This window comes from Notamacropus eugenii, chromosome 1 (genome assembly GCF_028372415.1).
Source record: "Notamacropus eugenii isolate mMacEug1 chromosome 1, mMacEug1.pri_v2, whole genome shotgun sequence".
NCBI classification, from domain to species: domain Eukaryota; kingdom Metazoa; phylum Chordata; class Mammalia; order Diprotodontia; family Macropodidae; genus Notamacropus; species Notamacropus eugenii.
This window is the reverse complement of record NC_092872.1, coordinates 322,864,205-322,882,541: the sequence shown is the minus strand read 5'-3', so window position 1 is coordinate 322,882,541 and position 18,337 is coordinate 322,864,205. Positions and strand designations below refer to the sequence as shown.

At 35.6% G+C, this 18,337-nt stretch overlaps 1 protein-coding gene and 1 pseudogene across 1 annotated transcript in view; both read right to left on the bottom strand.

The window, feature by feature from the left end:
- The window catches only part of LOC140517968 (immunoglobulin alpha-2 heavy chain-like), a gene marked incomplete at its 5' end in the record, with an annotated part of 937,512 nt that overhangs the window by 733,084 nt on the left and 186,091 nt on the right, over positions 1–18,337 (bottom strand). The window lies entirely within an intron of this gene.
- Positions 7,250–15,286, bottom strand: LOC140529436 (glycogenin-1 pseudogene; annotated as a pseudogene).

Here is an 18,337-nt window from a genome sequence, read left to right as displayed (position 1 = left end):
CCCAAAGGACTCTTGATACAAAATGCCATCCACATTCAGAGAAAGAACTATTGAGTCAGAATTCAGAATGAAACCGACTATTTTTCTTGTGTTAAGTTTGTTTTGTTTGTTTTCATGGTTTCTCCAATTGGTTTTAATTCTTCTATGCAACAAAAGTAATATGAAAATATATTTAATAAGAATATATGTGTAGAACCCTTATAACATTGCATGCTTTCTCAGACAAGAAGGGAAGAGAGAGAGGGAGAAAATTTAAAACTTAGGGAAGTGATTGTTGAAAACTGAAAACAAATCAATTAAGTGAAAATTATTATTATTCATTTTAAGCTTAAATGCAATAAGATAACAATAACTTTCCATATGCACAACACAGCATAAAAAGAAGATTCATTATAAAACCATGGATTTTCAATTCACACTGTTTACTTTTCCGTGAAAAACTATGTAACAATATTACACATTATTTTCAAAGCTGCCCTGCTTTTCTATACTTCCTTCTAAATTATTATGTGTTCTGCTATCCACTTTTTATTTTTTCTTCCTCCCTACCTCACCCTACAGTTAGCTACCATTAGACACAAATACGTATTTATAGATGTAACTGTATGTGTGTATATATACATATATGTATACACACATTTATATCTATCTATCTATCTATCTATCTATCTATCTATCTATCTATCTATCTATCTACCTGTCTGTCTATCTATGTATCTATCTATATGCTTCTCTGTAAAACCACGCTATACATACTTCCTTTTATCATTTCTTTTGCTGGATGTAGATAGCAACTGCCTTCATTTTTTGAGTTTTTATTTATGATACTTAAAATCACCTAATCAATCAAAAATGTTCTTTGAATAATATTGCTGTGCACTGTTATAATGTTCTTTTCATTCTGCTCATCTCAGTCTTCATTTCTTCAGATTTTTGATGTTTTTATAAAATCCAATAGCTTATCATTTCTTATAGCCCAGTAGTATTCCAACATAACCATAAATCACAGCTTGCTTAAATATCCCCCAGTTGGTGGGCATCTCTTTACTTTTCAGTACCTTCCTACCACAAACAAAGCTGTTATAATTTTTTTAGAACGTATTAAGCTCTTTACTTGTTTTCCCCTTTATCAGCTTGGGGAATGGACCTAATAGTGGTATTTCAGGATTAACAAGGACGAACTGTTTTATGACTCTTTGGGCATTATTCCAGATTTCTCTGCAAAATGGTTGAATCAGTTCACAATTCAATGGTCCATTAGTTTTCCAAATTTTCCACAACGCTTATAATATTTGTTGCTTTTCCTTTCTATCGTTACTTAATCTGATCAGTATAAGATGATATCTTAAAGTTGTTTTAATTTGCATTTCTTTAACCAACTGTTATTTAAGAAATTTGTCATATGACATGTCATTTTGATTTCTTCATTGAAAAACTGAATGTTCATACACCTTGACTTCTTATCAGTTGAGAGATGATTCATATCCTTGTAAATTGGACAAAGTAGCTTATGTAGTAAATATGAAACATTTATCTGAGAAATTGCCTATAAAATTTTCCACCCAATTTTCTGTTTTTCTTCGAATCTTGGCCACATTGATTTTAACTGTATAAAACCTTCTTAATTTAATGCAATTGATATCATTCATTTTACATCTTACAATGTCTATTTGTTATTTGTTCATAAATGGTACATTGTTCCATAAGTCTGAGAGGTAATGTGTTGCAAATTATTCCCTAATTTTATTATAATATCTCTCTTTATATATAGATCATGCATCCATTCTGATCTTATCTTGGTTAACTATATAAAATGTTTGTCTATGCACAATTTGTGCTGTCTTGCTCTGCAGCTTTCTCAACAATTTTAACCAAATAGTGAATTCTTTGCCAAAAGCTTAAATCTTCAGACTTCTCAAACATGTTTACCATAATCATTTGCTATTTTCCTTTTCTATTTTATTTTATTTATTTTATTGTATATTGTATGTTTACTCTGTTCCATATATCAGCTCATGTTAATATCTTTCTATGTTGTTTTTTTTTTTGAGAGGGTCCTGCTCAACTTTTCTTACATTACAACAGTATACCATCATATGCCACAACTGTTTCAGCCATTCTCCAATTAACTAAGCTTCTCACAATATACAGTTCATTGTCACCACTAGGAGAATTGCTATAAATATTTAGAAACATGTAGGTTCCTTTCCTTTTCCCCTTGTCTTCTTTGGAAATAGATCTAGTAATGTTTTTACTGGGTCAAAGGGTGATAGGCAGTTTAATATTTCATTGGGAACAACTCCAAATTGCTCTCCAAAATGGCTGTATCAGTTCACAGTTCCACAATGAATTACTGTTCCATGAATGTTAAGAACACATATATTCTATGATTTTTTTATTTTTACTGCTAAGAGTTTGTTTTTGCACATAGTGGCACTAAAGCCTTCACACTCACTATCATCCCCAAACATGTATAAATGCCTTTCAGCATAGAAAACTGGTATAAAAATATCAGTTTCTTATAAAGAGAGATAAAACGGGTTCTGCCATTTGTAGAACCAGTTATTAAAACTATGACTCAATTTGACAGTGTTACATTGTATTTCTCTAAACAAGGAATTGGGGAGAGTATTCTGGGAAGATACTGGAGTAGATCAGAAAATTCCAAGCTCTTCAGTTTCCCCATAAACAAGATAATATACAGCCTCAGTGACAAGGTAGTGTGGTAAACATACATGAGTTGGAGCAGGACAGTGTTCCTCCTGGTATAACTGGGGAAGGTCCAAAGGTAGGTTTCTGTGAAATGTAAACAGATTCAGGTTAATTCTCTTGAAACTGCAAGTGGTGAGCTTTGGGGCTAGCTGGGTTTGGAGGTAGCCTTGGCCCAAGCCAATTTTCACCTCCAAGACAGTGGGAAGTCTGGGGCATGTGAGCAAGGGAGGATTGAGGGAACCTCTGCTGATAAGGGACATCAGGCCCAGTTGTACTGCAGACATGGGACTCTGGGTGAGAAGGACATAGCATAGGAATGAACACATCCCCTACGAGTACAGAAGCAGTGGGATAAGGATGTCAATAGCAGTGGACTGGCAGAAGGGTGGAGTTCTTAGTTTCCATTCCAGGCCAGAGTGGAGAACTTATGGAGAATCTGAGATGTGAGGCATCATCCCTTCTTCCCCTAGGAGCTGAGTCATTTACAAAAACAAGCTCCTGTAAATAAGAAAAAAAAAGTGAGCAAGTGAAGGAGAAAGAATCCTATGGCAAAAAGTTACTCTGATAATTGAGAAGACTAGGGGAGGATATTGAATAAAAAGAGTCTCTCCTTCCCCGAAAGAGTAGTGTTAAATTGTGACCTACACCCAGAAGTTAATAGTAAAACTTTAAAGATATTTTAAAAATCAAATGAGAAAGATTGAGGGAAAACATTTTTAAAGTAAAAACAATTTAATAAAAACAAGAAAATTATGAAAGAAAGTGAACCAAATGGAAAAGGAGATCTAGAATATTAAGGAAGAAAACAATTTCTTGACAATTAGAATGGAACCAGTGGATGCCAGTGAAGTTATAAGAGACCACGAAATAATGAAACAAGCGATAAAGAATGGAAAAAATGGAAGAGAAAATGAAATATGTTATAAGAAAACCAGTGATCTGGAAAAGAGATCAAGAAGAGAAAACATAAGAAAAATTGGGCTACTCACAAACTATAATAAAATAAATCTTGATACAATAATGCAAGAAATAATAGAAAGAAAACTATCCTGAAGCGTTAGAACAATATATGAAAGTAGAAATAAGAAAAAAAATCCCCCGATCACTACCTGAAAGACATTTTTGAAGGACAACCTGCAGGAATATTATATCAAGTTTCCACTAAAAGATGCCAAACCTTGGAAAGCCATGTATCAAAGAGCAAAAGAATTTAGTTTGTTTCTGAAAATATGACACCAATCAAAGTCAAGCACAATAATGAATGTAACAGGAAGCATTCATTGAGTTGCTAGATTTCAAGATTCTGTTACATAAGATGTGAAATCCATAGAAAATTTTATGTACAAGGTCAAAGAAAAATATCAGGTACACAAGAAAGACTAATTACCAGGGACTCTATAATGTAAATTTTATATCTAAGATTGTTAATGGTAATTGGATAGATCAAAAGAAAGACTGGGATATGATGTGATACTAAAAAGTAAACCACGTAGGATAAGGTAAAGAGGGTGATTATCTTATACCAATGAGCTGTGAGAGGAAGAATTGACACAGAAATCAGATGGAGGAAGAGGGCTGGTACTTCTGGGATCATGCTGTCATCAAGAATGGGTTAAAGAGGGAAATATATAAATATATACATACATATATATATATATATATATATATATATATATATATATATATATATATATATATATATATACATAAACACACACACACACACACACATACACGTGTGCGTGTGTGAGTGTGTCTGTGTGCGTGTGGAGAGAGAGGCATAACAATTTTCCAAATTCAGAAATAAAAAAAGGTTAAAGAGATGAAGGGAGAATAAGGAAAATATTTTGTGGGGTGAGATAGGATAAGGGAGCGACTGTAAGTTAAGTAATAGGAGGCAAGGTAGTTGATGGAAGTGAAGGAGAGTAGTTAGGAGGAATAAGAAACACACACAATCATAAAATAAAGATCAGGACCAAAAAAACAGGAGTAGTAATCATCATCTCAAACAAAATTAAAGGTAAAAGAAATTTAACCAAAAGACAAAAATAGAGAAACTGTACTACACACTAGCCACATTAATAAATACTGTTTTAGGCTTAGTTAAAATCAGTAGTACAAAGCAATAAGCGTGGAATATTACTGTAATATAGGACATGATGATTTGGTGAATTAAAAAAATAAGCAAAGACTTGGACTTATGAAGGAAAACGTTATTCACCCTCAGAGAAGCAGAGAAATACAACTATAGTATGGTTTTCTATAGGTACATGTAAAGGTATATGATTATATGTATATAGGAGCATGATTATAGACATCTAATTGTATCTATGTGTATGTAAGTGTATGCATATATGTGTATATATAGGAATATGTGTGTGTATATGTGTGTGGGATATCCATACTTAATTGTAGCATTCTGGAAGAGAGGAGAACAAAGTAAAAAATGCACAGCAGAGAACAAAAAAAAGTTTACAAAGAGGCAAAGAAAAAAATGGACAGCTTAGTACACAATTTTTTTGCTATACATTTTTAATCCTCTCATATTCTATTGTGTACATAGTAATGCTGTTTTTTTTTTTTTGTATTTTATGTTTAAGTTTCAGGAGTTAAGCTTACAATATCTTTCTTTTTCTTTTCTTGTTGTATATTTAAGTTTAAAATAATGCACCACATATTGTCTTCATCACTCTCACATCTTGCCTGTCTCTTCTTAGAAACACATAGTCTGTTAGATGCCAATGTATACTGTGAGGATGCAGCCATGAAGTTTCATTGCATTTAAGTAAACAGACAATAGTGTTGGTGATGAGATCATGTGATGTACAAGTCTTCAGCTGTAAATGACCATTGCTATTGCTGTTTCCCACTCCATTCCTCCCCAGGACTCCCTGCCAAGTCTGATAGTCTGAGCCTACTCTAACATTAAAGTCACCCACTATTGTAAGCTTGCCCTCTTTTGGAGCACCAGTTTGAAAAGGCTAAAAGCCAAGACCAAAATGGAGGGATTGTTGGTACATGATATGCTGTTTACAGAATATCGTGCACTCATTGTAGCCTCTGAAGCTGAGGTACAACAAAGTATGGATCAATTCTCTGCTGCCTGTGCTAATTTTGACCTAATAATTAACCCCAAGAATACACGGGTGCTTCATCAACCACCACCACACCATCCATATGTGGAATCATGGGTTACACGAAATGGATAAAATTTTGAACACTGTGGATAATTTCACTTGCCTTGGTATCATACTTTCCAAGGAGGTACACATTGACAAGGAGGTTGTTGCACGTGTTGCCAGAGCTAGCTCAGTGTTTGGGAGGTTCTGAAGGCAAGTATGGGAGAGAAGGGGTATTATTAGACTGGCTACCAAAGTGAAGTTTTACAGAGCCATTGTGCTGATTTCATTGTTGTGTGTCTGTCAAACATAGACACTCTACCAGCACCATGCCAGAAAACTGAACCACTTCCGTTAGCACTCTTAGGAAGATTCTAAAGATCACCTGGCAGGATAAGTTACCAGGCACTGAGGTCCTTACTTGAACTAAACTGACAAGTATTCAAACTATGCTTCAGAGAACACAATTCTGATGGGCTGGACATGTTGTTCAAATGCAAAAGGTACACTTACCAAAAAGACTGTTTTGTGGACGGCTTGTATGGGGCAAGCAATCATAAGAAGTGATACAGGAACACTCTCAAGATCTCTCTCAAGAGCTTTGGATTTGATTGTGTGATAAGAAAGGCACTGGCACAGGACCACTCAGCGTGGTGTGCCCACATCAGAAAGGGTGTGATGTTCTCTGAGCAAAACAGACTTGAGAGAGCACAATGTAATGGCAGGATATGCAAATTTGGAGTATCCACTCCAAATATTCATAGGGACTATCTGTGCCCAATCTGTGGTAGAGTATTCTGAGCTCATATTGGTCTGATCAGCCACAGTGAGGCACATTGAAACTTGAGTTTATCATGGTGATGTCATTTTGGTCCTCTTTATAAAGGAGGGACGACAATTATGTTTGTCCTTCTTTTCTTATTGTGCATTTAAATTTAAAGTAAATTAATTTTAAAAAACAATTGGGGCTACTGAAACTGACTCTGACCAATCCTAAAATATCTAGCTACTAAAGGAAACTTGCAAAGGAAATATAAGTACCTTTACCATTAGTGTCTTCCCAATCAGAACTGGTTGGAGTCCATCTTTTCAGGTTTCATGAACTGAGATGTATAGTTTAATGGGTTCATTCCCTTTCATCAAAAGTTTTGTAATTCACATAAAATAGATAATTTCTTAAATTTTCTCTGAATAATGGCTTCCGGAATCACTCAGCAATAAATTGACCAGAAAAATGAGGTTTATACTTCTTGACTTTTGTCCAGATTTCAACTTTAGTACTATAAACCTACAAAGGAGGAGCTTTAGTCAAAACCAGTTATAACTGTATTGAACCATACTCAACACTTTCCTAGACGCGAAATTGGTGGGAAATGGTCCTGGATAGGCAATGTTCATACAGGGGAATTGTGGTTTTTCTACTGGAGATAAGTGTCCAGTTTCTCCCTGATATTATTGAAGGAATCTGCTCCGATGTAATCAGCTTGGCTTTGTTCCCAGCATTCCTTTTATTCATCTGATGGTTAGAATGGAGGGCTGAGATCTCCAATGGTCACATGTGAGATTGCATCTGTGGCTTCCTCTTTGAAAGAGTCTTTACTAACTAAAAATTGCTGGAGAAAGGCAAAATGTCTGTGGTAAAAGTATCCCACAAAATGCTGAGGAATTGTAGGTTGTGGTGGGGCCACAAATGTTATTCCTGAAACTTTTCATTTGGGGATCATATGTATAATTCCACAGTTTGTTTTCTCTCAGAACATGCTTAAGGTTTGCATTTGTCCCCAAATGTCTTAAATGTTGGTTAATAATAATATATGAAAATGTTGCTTAGGTTATAATAGGTTATAAATAAATGCCATAACTGATGTGTGATTCCACCAAATACTAAAGACGGTGTTTATCAAACCTTAATCCCTACCATGAAAGCTGCTTTATTCAGAAGTCATATGTAATAGCTGACTGTATACTTCTTTTTTAAAAAATTATTTTAAATATTTTCAGTTTTCTACAATAACTTCCATATATTTTAGACTTTGACCCCTCCCTCTTCCTCTTTCCCCCTCCCTCCTCCCTCCCACTCCAAGGCCAAGTGCAATCTTACATAGGTACTACACATACATTCTTATTAAATACCTTTTCACTTTAGTCATGTTGCATAGAAGAAGTAAAATGAATAGGAGAGTAGGTGGAGCTAAGATGGTGGAGTAGAAAGAAGCACATATACTAGTTCTTCCCACACAGTCCATAAAATACCTGTAAAGAAAGACTCTCAATAAATTCTAGAGCAGCAAAAGACACAGAACAACGAAGTGGGGGAGATTTCTAGCCCAGAGTGATCTGAATGACTGATGAGAAAGGCCTGCTGCACCAGCCATAGAGCAGAGCCCAGCCCAGCTTTTGCCTGCATGGCACAAGGAGGAGCAGGACCAAGTAGACTTCAGGGACAGAATATCCAGTAGTAGCACGGATTCCTCAACCCACAGGTGACAAAAGTCAGTGAGAGGGTTTTTCCAGCTGGTTGAGAAGGGAGCAGGGTGTCCCCATAGCTCTGGCATCAGGCAACAGCAGCATAGGGAACAGCTGGTGGTGCTCCCAAGGCAGGCAGCAGCTCGCATCCATTATTGGAGGAAAGCCTCATTATAAAGATCCTAGGGCAACTGAGCCCTGTGTGGCAGCCCTGTCCCCACCTGAGCAACTGATTTTAATCTCACACTGAATGGTTGCGCTGCCCCCACCTAAAGCCCCTGGGGGAATTGAGTAGCTAATTTGAATCTCAGCCCCCAGTGCTGGCCAGGTGGTTGTGGAGAGGAAACTCTCCTACTCGCAGATTCTGGGAAAAAAAGTTTCTGTTTGCTCTCAGAAGAGTGTATAGGCTTCATTGTGCCCCTTTGGAGGAAATGAGATCTTGCAGAACCCCAGAGTATACCCTACAATTGAAAAAGGACCCAAAAGTCAAGTAACTGCTTGGGAAAATGCACAAAAAAGGGGAAAAATAAGAGTATAGAGAGTTTACTTTCTTGCTGAACAGATATCTCCTCCCATCATTTTGGATGAGGAAGAAGAATGCTTACCATCAGGGAAAGATATAAAAGTCAAGGCTTCTGTATCCCAGACATCAAAAATAAATATTCAGTGGTCTCAGGCCATGGAAGAACTGAAAAAATGATTTTGAAAATCAAGTAAGAGAGGTGGAAGAAAAATTGGGAAGAGAAATGAGAGAGATGTAAAAAAAAATCATGAAAAGTGAGTAAACAACTTGCTAAAGGAAATCCAAAAAAATGGTGAAGCAAATAACACCTTTAAAAACAGGCCAATTCAACTGGAAAAAGAGTTCCAAAAAGCTAATGATGAGAAGAATGCTTTAAAAACCAGAATTAACCAAATGGAAAAGGAGATTCAAAAGCTCACTGAAGGAAATAGTTCTTTAAAAATTAGAATGGAACAAATGGAGGCTAATGACATTATGAGAAACCAAGAAATCACAAAGCAAAACTGAAAGAATGAAAAAATGGAAGAAAATGTGGAAGTTCACATTGGAAAAAAAAACTGACCTGGAAAATTGATCTAGGAGAGACAATTTAAAAATTATGGGACTACCAGAAAGTCAAAAAAAAGATGAAAAAAGGATTTATGAAATTATCAGGATTTATGAAATTATCAAGGAAAACTGCCTTTCTATTCTGGAACTAGAGGAGAAAAATAAATATTGAAAGAATCCACCTATCACCTCCAGAAAGAGATCAAAAAAGGGAAACTCTTAGCAACATTGTAACCAAATTCAAGAGTTACCAGGCAAAGGAGAATATATTGCAAGCATCTAGAAAGAAACAGTTTGAGTACTGTGGAAGTACCATAAGGATAACACAAGATCTAGCAGCTTCTACATTAAGGGATCAAAAGGCATGAAATATGATATCCCAGAAGTCAAAGGAACTAGTATTAAATCCAAGAATCACCTACCCAAAGAAACTGAGTATAATACTTGAGGGGGAAAATGGACTTTCAATGAAATAAAGGACTTTGAAGCATTCTTGATGAAAAGAAAACTTGACTTTCAAAAACAAGAATCAAGAGAAGCATGAAAAGGTAAACAGGAAAGAAAAATCATAAGGGACTTACTAAAGTTGAACTGTTTACATTCCCACATGGAAAGACAGTATTTCTATCTCTTGAAACTTTTTTAGGTATCTGGGCAGTTGGTGGGACTACACACACACACACACACACACACACACACACACACACACAGACACAGACACACACAAACATATATATATATATGTGTATATATATATATATATATATATATATATATATATATATATATATATATATATATATATATAGAGAGAGAGAGAGAGAGAGAGAGAGAGAGAGAGAGAGAGAGAGAGAGAGAGAGAGAGAGAGACAGGGAACACAGGGTGAGTTGAACAGGAAGGGATCATATCTCAAAAAATAAAACTAAGGGGTGAGAGAGGAATATATTGGGAGGAGAAAGGGATAAATGGAATTCGGCAAATTATCTCTCATAAAAGAGGCAAGTAAAAGACTTTTTAATGGAGGAAAAAGGGCAGGAAGTGAAAAGAAAAATGTGAAGCTTACTCTCATCACATTTGGCTCAAGGAAGGAATGAAATGCACACTCATTTTGGTATGAAACTCTTCTTTCAATACAGGAAATTGGAAGAGAAGGGGATAAGCAATATGGTGGGGATGATGGAAGGGAGGGCAATACAAGATAGCAATTAGAAGTAACACTCTTGTGGAGGGACAAGGTCAAAAGAGAGAATAGAAGAAGTGGTGGCAGGATAGGATAGAGGGAAATATAGTCAATCTTACACAACATGACTATCATGGAGGTCATTTCCAAAACTACACATATATAGACTATATTGAATTGCTTGTCTTCTCAGTGGCAATGGGTCGGAAGGGAGGAAGGAAGAGAAGCTGAAACTCAAAGTTTTAGGAACAACTGTTGAATATCGTTCTTGCATACAACTGGGAAATAAGAAATACAGGTAATGGGATATCGAAATTTATCTTGCCTTACAGGACAAAAGAGAAGATTGGGATAAAGGAAGGGAGGTATGTTATAAGAGAGCACAGATTGATGGTAAGGGTAATGAGAATGCTTGGTATTTTGGAGTGGTGGGAGGGAAAAGATTGGGAGAAAATTTGGAACTCAAAATTTTGTGGAAATGAATGTTGAAAACTTAAAGTAAATAAATAAATTTAAAATGAAAAAATAAATGAAAAATAAAATGAATGCGAGAAACCATAAAACAAAACAAATCATAACACAGGAGATAATGGTCTACTTCATTCTGGGATGGAATTCCACACTTCTTTCTCTTGATGTGGAGGGTGTTTTGCCTTGAGTCCACTGAGAATTTTTTAGGTCCTTCTATTGCTGTGAAGGACTAAGTCTACCAGAAAAATTCCTCTCTCACCGTGGTTGTTACTGGGTATAAAGTTCTTCTCATTCTTCTCCTTTCACACAGCATCAGTTCATATAAGACCTTCCTCTGAAGTCTTCCGGCTGATCACTTCTTATAGCAAAATTTTATTCTTTCACATTCATATACCACAAATTGTTCAGCCATTCCCCAACTGATGGACATCTCTTTGATTTCCAGGTCTTGGCCACAACAGAACGTTGCTATAAATACTTTTGGACATGTGGGACTCTTTCCCATTTTTATGATCTCTTTGGGACACAGTCCTAGAAGAGATATTGCTGGGTCACAGCGTAGGCACATTTTTGAAACATTTTGGGCATGGTTCCAAATTGCTTTCTGGAATGATTGGATCAGCTCACAGCTCCACCAAGAATGAATTAGTGTTCTGACTCTCCCACATCATCTCCAACATTTGTGATCTTCCTGATTTGTCTTGTCATCCAACCTGATAGGTGTGATGTGGTACCTCAGAATTGTGTTGATTTGCATCTCTCTAATCAATAGTGATTTACAGTTTTTTTCATATGACTATAGATAGCTTGAATTTCTTTTTTCTGAAAACTGACTGTTCAAATTCTTTGACCATTTATCAATTGGGGAATGACTTGTATTTTTGTAAATTTGACTCAGTTCTCTATATATTTTAGAAACGAGGCCTTTATCAGAGACACTGGATGCAAAAATTGTTTCCCAGTTTTCTGCTTCCCTCCTTATCTTGTTTGTATTAGGTTTGGTTGTGCAAAAACTTTCCAGTTACACGTAATCAAAATGATCCATTTTGCACTTCATAATGCTTTGTATCTCTTGTTTAGCCAAAAATGCTTCCCTTTTCCAAAAATGTTATATATAGATATAGATATAGATATAGATATGTATATACTACTCCTAGCTACACTAATTTGTTTATAGTTTCAATCTTTATACCTAAATCATGTGCCCATTTGGACTTTATTCTCATCTACAGTGTCAGGCATTGATCTGTGCCTATTTTCTGCCACACTGTTTTTCAGTTTTCCCAGAAATTTTTGTTGAACTGTGAGTTCTTATCCTAGAAGCTGGGGTCCTTGGGTTTGTCACACAGTAGATTGCTATATTCATTGACAACTGTATCTTGAGTATTTGTCTATTCCCCTGGTCTACCCTTCTGTTTCTTAGCCTGAACGAAGTGGTTTTGATAATTGTTCCTTTATATTACAGTCTATGATCTGGTAGAGTTAGTTTCCTCGCATTTCTTTTGATTAGTTGCCTTGATATTCTTGATCTTTTGTTCTTCCAGATGATTTTTTGATACTATTTTTTCTAGGTCTAGAAAACAATTTTCTGATAGTTTGTTTGGTCTGGCACTGAATAAGTAAATTAATTTAGGTGGAATTGTCATGTTTATCATATTGGCTTGGCCTACCCACAAGCAAGTGATGCTTTTTAACTTACTTAGAACTGACTTTATTTGTAAGAAAAGTGTTTTGTCATTCTGCTCATATACTCCCTGGGTTTGTTTTGGCAGGTAGACTTCCCAATATTTTACAATGCCTACCCCAGCTTTAGATGGATTTCTCTTTCTGTCTCTTGCTGTTGGGTTTTGTTAGTAATATATAGAAATGGAGAAGATTTTTGTGGGTTTATTTTGTAGCCAGCAGGTTTGCTGAAGTTGTTTATTATTTCAAGTAGTTTTTTACTTGAATCTCTGGAATTCTCTAAGTATTAAGTCATATCATGTGCAAAGAGTGATAACTTAGTTTCTTCCTTGCCTATTGTAATTCCTTCAATTTCTTTTTCTTCTTTTATTGCTGTAGCTGACATTTCCAGAATCATATTAAATAATAGTGGTGATGATAGACACCCTTGTTCTTATTGGAAATCCATCTACCTTATATTCATTGCACATAATGCTTGCTGAAGGTATTAAGTAGAAACTACTTATTACTTTATGGAAAGTTCCATTTATTCCTATGCTCTCCAGTGTTTTCAATAGGAATAGGTGGTGTATTTTGTCAAAACTTTTTCTGCATCTATTGAGATAATCATGTGACTTCTGTTAGTTTTGTTGTTGATATGATCAATATTGCTAGTAGTTTTCCTAATATTGAACCAGCCCTGCAATCCTGGTATAAATCATACCTGATCAAAATGTGTTATTCTCATGATAATTTGCTGTATTCGTTTTGCTAATATCTTATTTAAAATTTTTGCATCTTCATTCATTGGAGAAATGGTGTATAATATTTGGTCTTTTCATGTTTTGGTTCTTCCTGGTTTAGGTATCCAAGCCGTATTTGCATAATAAAAAAAATTGGAAGAACTCCTTCCTCAATTTTTCCAAATAGTCTATAGAGTATTGGAATTAACTGTTCTTTAAATGTCTTATAGAATTCACTCGTAAATCCATCCAGCCATGGAGGTTATTTCCTAGAGAGTTCATTGATGTCTTGTTCAGTTTCTTTTTATGAGTTGGGGTTATTTAAGTATTCAAATTACTCTTCTGTTTATCTGGGCAATTTATTTTTTAAAATAATCATCCATCTCCTTTAGATTGTTGAATTTATGGGCATACAGTTGGGCAAAGTAATTTCTAATTATTTTTTAATTTCGTCCTCATTGGAAGTGAGTTCACCCTTTTCCTTTCTGATATTGGTAATTTGGTTTTCTTCTTTTTTTTTAAATCAAATTGACCAAAGTTTTTATCAATTTTATTGTTTTTTTTTCATAAAACCAACACTTACTTTTATTGATTAGTTCAATAGTTTTCTTAATTCACTTCTACCAATCTCTCCTTTAGTCTTCAGTATTTCTTATTTAATCTTTCCTTGGATATTTTCAAATTGTACCTTTTCTAGATCTTTCAGGTGCATGCCCAATTCATTGATCTCCTCTTTCTCTCTTTCATTCATGTTGGTACTCAAAGATATAAAGCTTCTCTTGAGAACGGCTTTTGTAATATCACATAAGATTTTGTAGGTTGTCTCATTATTGTCATTCTCTTGAATGAAGTTGTTGATTGTTTCTATGATTTGTTCTTGAATCAACTCCTTTAGGATTAGATTTTTTAGTGCAATTAATTTTTGGTCTATCTTTCCATGACCTTTTATCACGTTTAATTTTTATTGAATTATGATCTGAGAAGGATGCATTGAGTGTCTCCACTTTCAGCTCTGGATTGTGAGGTTTTTATGCCCTAGTACAGGGCTAATTTTTGCATATGTGCTATGTGCCATTTAGAAAAATTTATATTCCTTTCTCTCCTTATTCAGTTTTCTCCAGAGATCCATCATATCTACTTTATCCAGAGTTTTATTCACCTCTTTAACTTCTTTCATGTTTATTTTTAGGTTCTGCTGGGGGAAATTTTCACATGCTTCAGATAAATATTACCATCACTCACTGATAGGTTTGAGACTAGAACAGATGACTTTGGTGTGAGTAAACATTTAGGAAAAACTTTCTGTGATTAGATTCTCCATAATGTCTCACAAGGAAACCTTCCCTAGGCAGATTTTAGGTTTGGTTCACTTATGCTGCCACCTGTACAAAAATATATCCCCATTCAAAATCACTCGTGCAAATCTCCTGGGGGAAAGATTACTGATCCAGGGTGCATTAGAGCTCAGGGCTTTGTCTAGGTGGGTTTTTGTTTAGACAGCTATCACTGTGGTAGTCATAGTAACTACCACTATAGTAGTATGCACTGTGATACAGTCTAGCACACAATCTCTCTCTTCCACAGTAGTCCTGCAGAGCCTTCAGGAGGCTCAGGATTATTTATTAACCTGACATTCTACTTCTTAAACAGAATGAAGGAGAGAGCAGCAGAAGGAAGAAGTGGAAATATAATTCTGTGCGTTTTCTATAAGAAGGGATGTAGAGGAGCAATAATCACTTCATCACCTTTAGCGTCCTTGACTGGTTTTGACTCCAGCAGGGAGGGTAAAGAAAATTGCAGATGGTAGTTCTGGTTATGGTATTTTGTGCTACTTGCTTTTTGCTGCATCATAGCCTCCATATCTGCTTTGGACCGCACAAACATCAGGATGAGTCATGTGACTTTGCTGATCAACCCTATTCCTGAGAATTGAAGTGTGTTGCAGGGTCCATTCTTATCACTGGGGAGGTTGATGGTGACATGGTAGACAAGGATAGATGGTGTATAAGTAGACTATGATTGGAGAGAAAATTCACTTGACTAGTCATTGATAATCATTTTCACTTTTGTCTGGTTACTGTACTTTGATGACTCTGGAAGAGAGAGTGAGATTGACAGCTTTGCCCAAGTCTGTCTCATTTAATTTCAATTCGTGAACAAGTCAAGACTCACCTATTGATGTCGTTGGTCCTCCAAAATAATGAAGGATGAACAACAATTGAACACTTGTCAAATGAAGGGAATATATGATAAACTCTTAGAAAACAATGATAAACAAAGAATATTTCCTGACTTTGGAGAGACTACATTACCCTGTAGGCATAAAAACATGTACCTAGGGAATACTGTGTCATTTGAAAAGGGAGCATTAAAATACAATTCTGGATAGACATTAGGGAAAAAAGCCAGAGGAGAGATATTTCACATGAACTGAGCCTTTAAGGCATTCAAATTCTGGGAGGCAGACATGAGAAGGAAATGAATAATAGGGGACTAAGCAGGAGGTTAAAACTTACTTGATCTTTGAAGTGGACAGAAGTATTAGATTTAGAATAAGAGAATTCGAGTTTAAATCCTAGTATTGGTGCTTTGAAATACATACATTCTTTTTCCATTGAATTTAGACCTAAGCCATTTATAAGTATTTTGGCGATGGCTAGGTGACACACTGGATAGAGCACTGGTCCTGCAGTCAGCAAAATCTGAGTTCAAACCTGGCTTCATATACTTACTATCTGTGTAACCTTGAGGAAGTCACTTAAGCCCTATTTGCCTCAGTTCCTAATCTGTAACATGACAAGGACCAGTTAGTCTAGTCTCTTTGCAAGAAAACATCATGCTCTAAATTAGAAGAAAAGAAGGAAACTGGGGGAAATTTTATAGAATGTTATCTTGGTAATAATCTTATTTCTGAAATATATGACCAAATCAGTGAAAATGAGAGGAAACCTTTCATTGGTAAATGGTTAATGAATATGAACTGGTAGAGGAAGAAATCTGAGCTGTCAGTAGTGATATAAAAATGCTCTGAATCACTAATAATTAAAGAAGGGCAAATGAAGGTTACCACCTCACAACTATGAGACACACCGACCGTGAGAAAAAATGAAAATGACAAATGCTGGAGAAGACGTTGGAAAATCAATACACTAAAGCAATTGGTGGAGCTCTGAACTAGTCGAATCATTCTAGAGAAAAATATGGAAATATGCCCAAAGGGCTACAAAACTCTGCATACTTTCTGACCCAACAATAGCACTATCAGTGTTTTACCTCAAAGGTATCAAAGAAAAAGGAAAATGACCATATTTACAAAAATAATTGTAGCAGTACTTTTGTGGAAGCAAAGAATTGGAAACTGAGGTGATGCCAATCAATTAGGGAGTGGTTGAACAAACTAGAGTATAATGAATATGACAGAGTACTGTCATATTGCCCTCCTAAGAAAACTTGAGACTACAAGAAAAAGACAAGACCAGAATTCCATGGATAATTTGATATAAAATACAGGACTTTCAGGAGCTGAGATTTGGCCTGAGTGAAGTGTAAACACCACGAGTTCAACTCCACTGAATCAACAAAGAGGAGGAACTGCTCCCAAGGCAACTACCTCAGGAAGCAGACTAGCTCTCATGAATTTTAACCACCTGTACTTTAACTTCACACACCACTTTTATCTAATGAACAGCATGATACTGAATGTGGGAAGATTGAAAGACATATCCCCTCTGAACACAACTAACTTTCCACTCTCTGTTTGTGGAGGCCAGCCTTGTAGTGCTGATTATATCTGTTTACCACAGTGGTTGTGAGTGGAGAGGGGTGAGGACACATGAAGCAAGTGGGGACTGCAGGGAGCAAGAATATTTTCAGGATACTAGGACTGGGGGCCCTAACTGTGGCTTAGCGGAAAAGAGGAGTCCCTGAGATTGAGTGACTTGACAGAATTCAGAAAATAACAATAAGAAAGACCTTCGGCCTAGGACAATAGTACCCACAATTTGGGATTAAAACATGATAGTAATTATACATGGCTAAAAAAGTTAAAATAAGTAAGAAAGGAAGAAGAACCTGAGCATAGACAGCTACTAAGGCTAAAGAAGATGTGGGTTCATATTCAGAGGGTGATGTTAGGGGGAAAAAGAAAACTCCTCCTATAACTACATTGTGAGATGACTAAGGTTGATTGACCTGTGTTATTTCAGTGAGATATGATGGCAGCCACTAAGAATATGCATGCATATTGTCAGGATAAATTAGCAAAATATAGTAAACTCTCTTCCTCAAAGGCAAAGAGAAAATATTTGTTTGGGACATCATTAGAATATCAGGAGGTAAGAGTTAACAGGGTACTTATCACTAATCCAAGGAGTTGTCACATCTTAAACCTTCTTTCTTTCAGGCCTCCTGAATTTAAATACTAAATATATTTAAATACTAATACAATTTAAATACTATGGAAATACAGGCAGGTTTTCAGAAGATCTTGCAGCTTCTACATTAAAACACTGTAAGTATTGGAACACTATATTTCAAAGAGCAAATTATCTAGAGTTGTGACTATGAACAACTTATTCAGAATAATTGGGTATAGTCCTGAATGTGTAAAAGAATATTTGATGAACTCAAAAACTTTCAGGTATTTGTGACAAAAAGACCAGAATTCAATGGAAAATTAATATTAAAAAATCCACCAAAAATATGAGGGACTCTTTAAAGACTAATTATAAGGGACTCATTAAGGCAAAAATATATATTAAGTCATTAAGTTCAAAATACGCACACACGCATACTCTCACATACACATAGACACATGAACATACATATACATACATACATATATACTTGTATATACATACATATATACTTGCATACACACACACACACACACACACACACACATATATATAT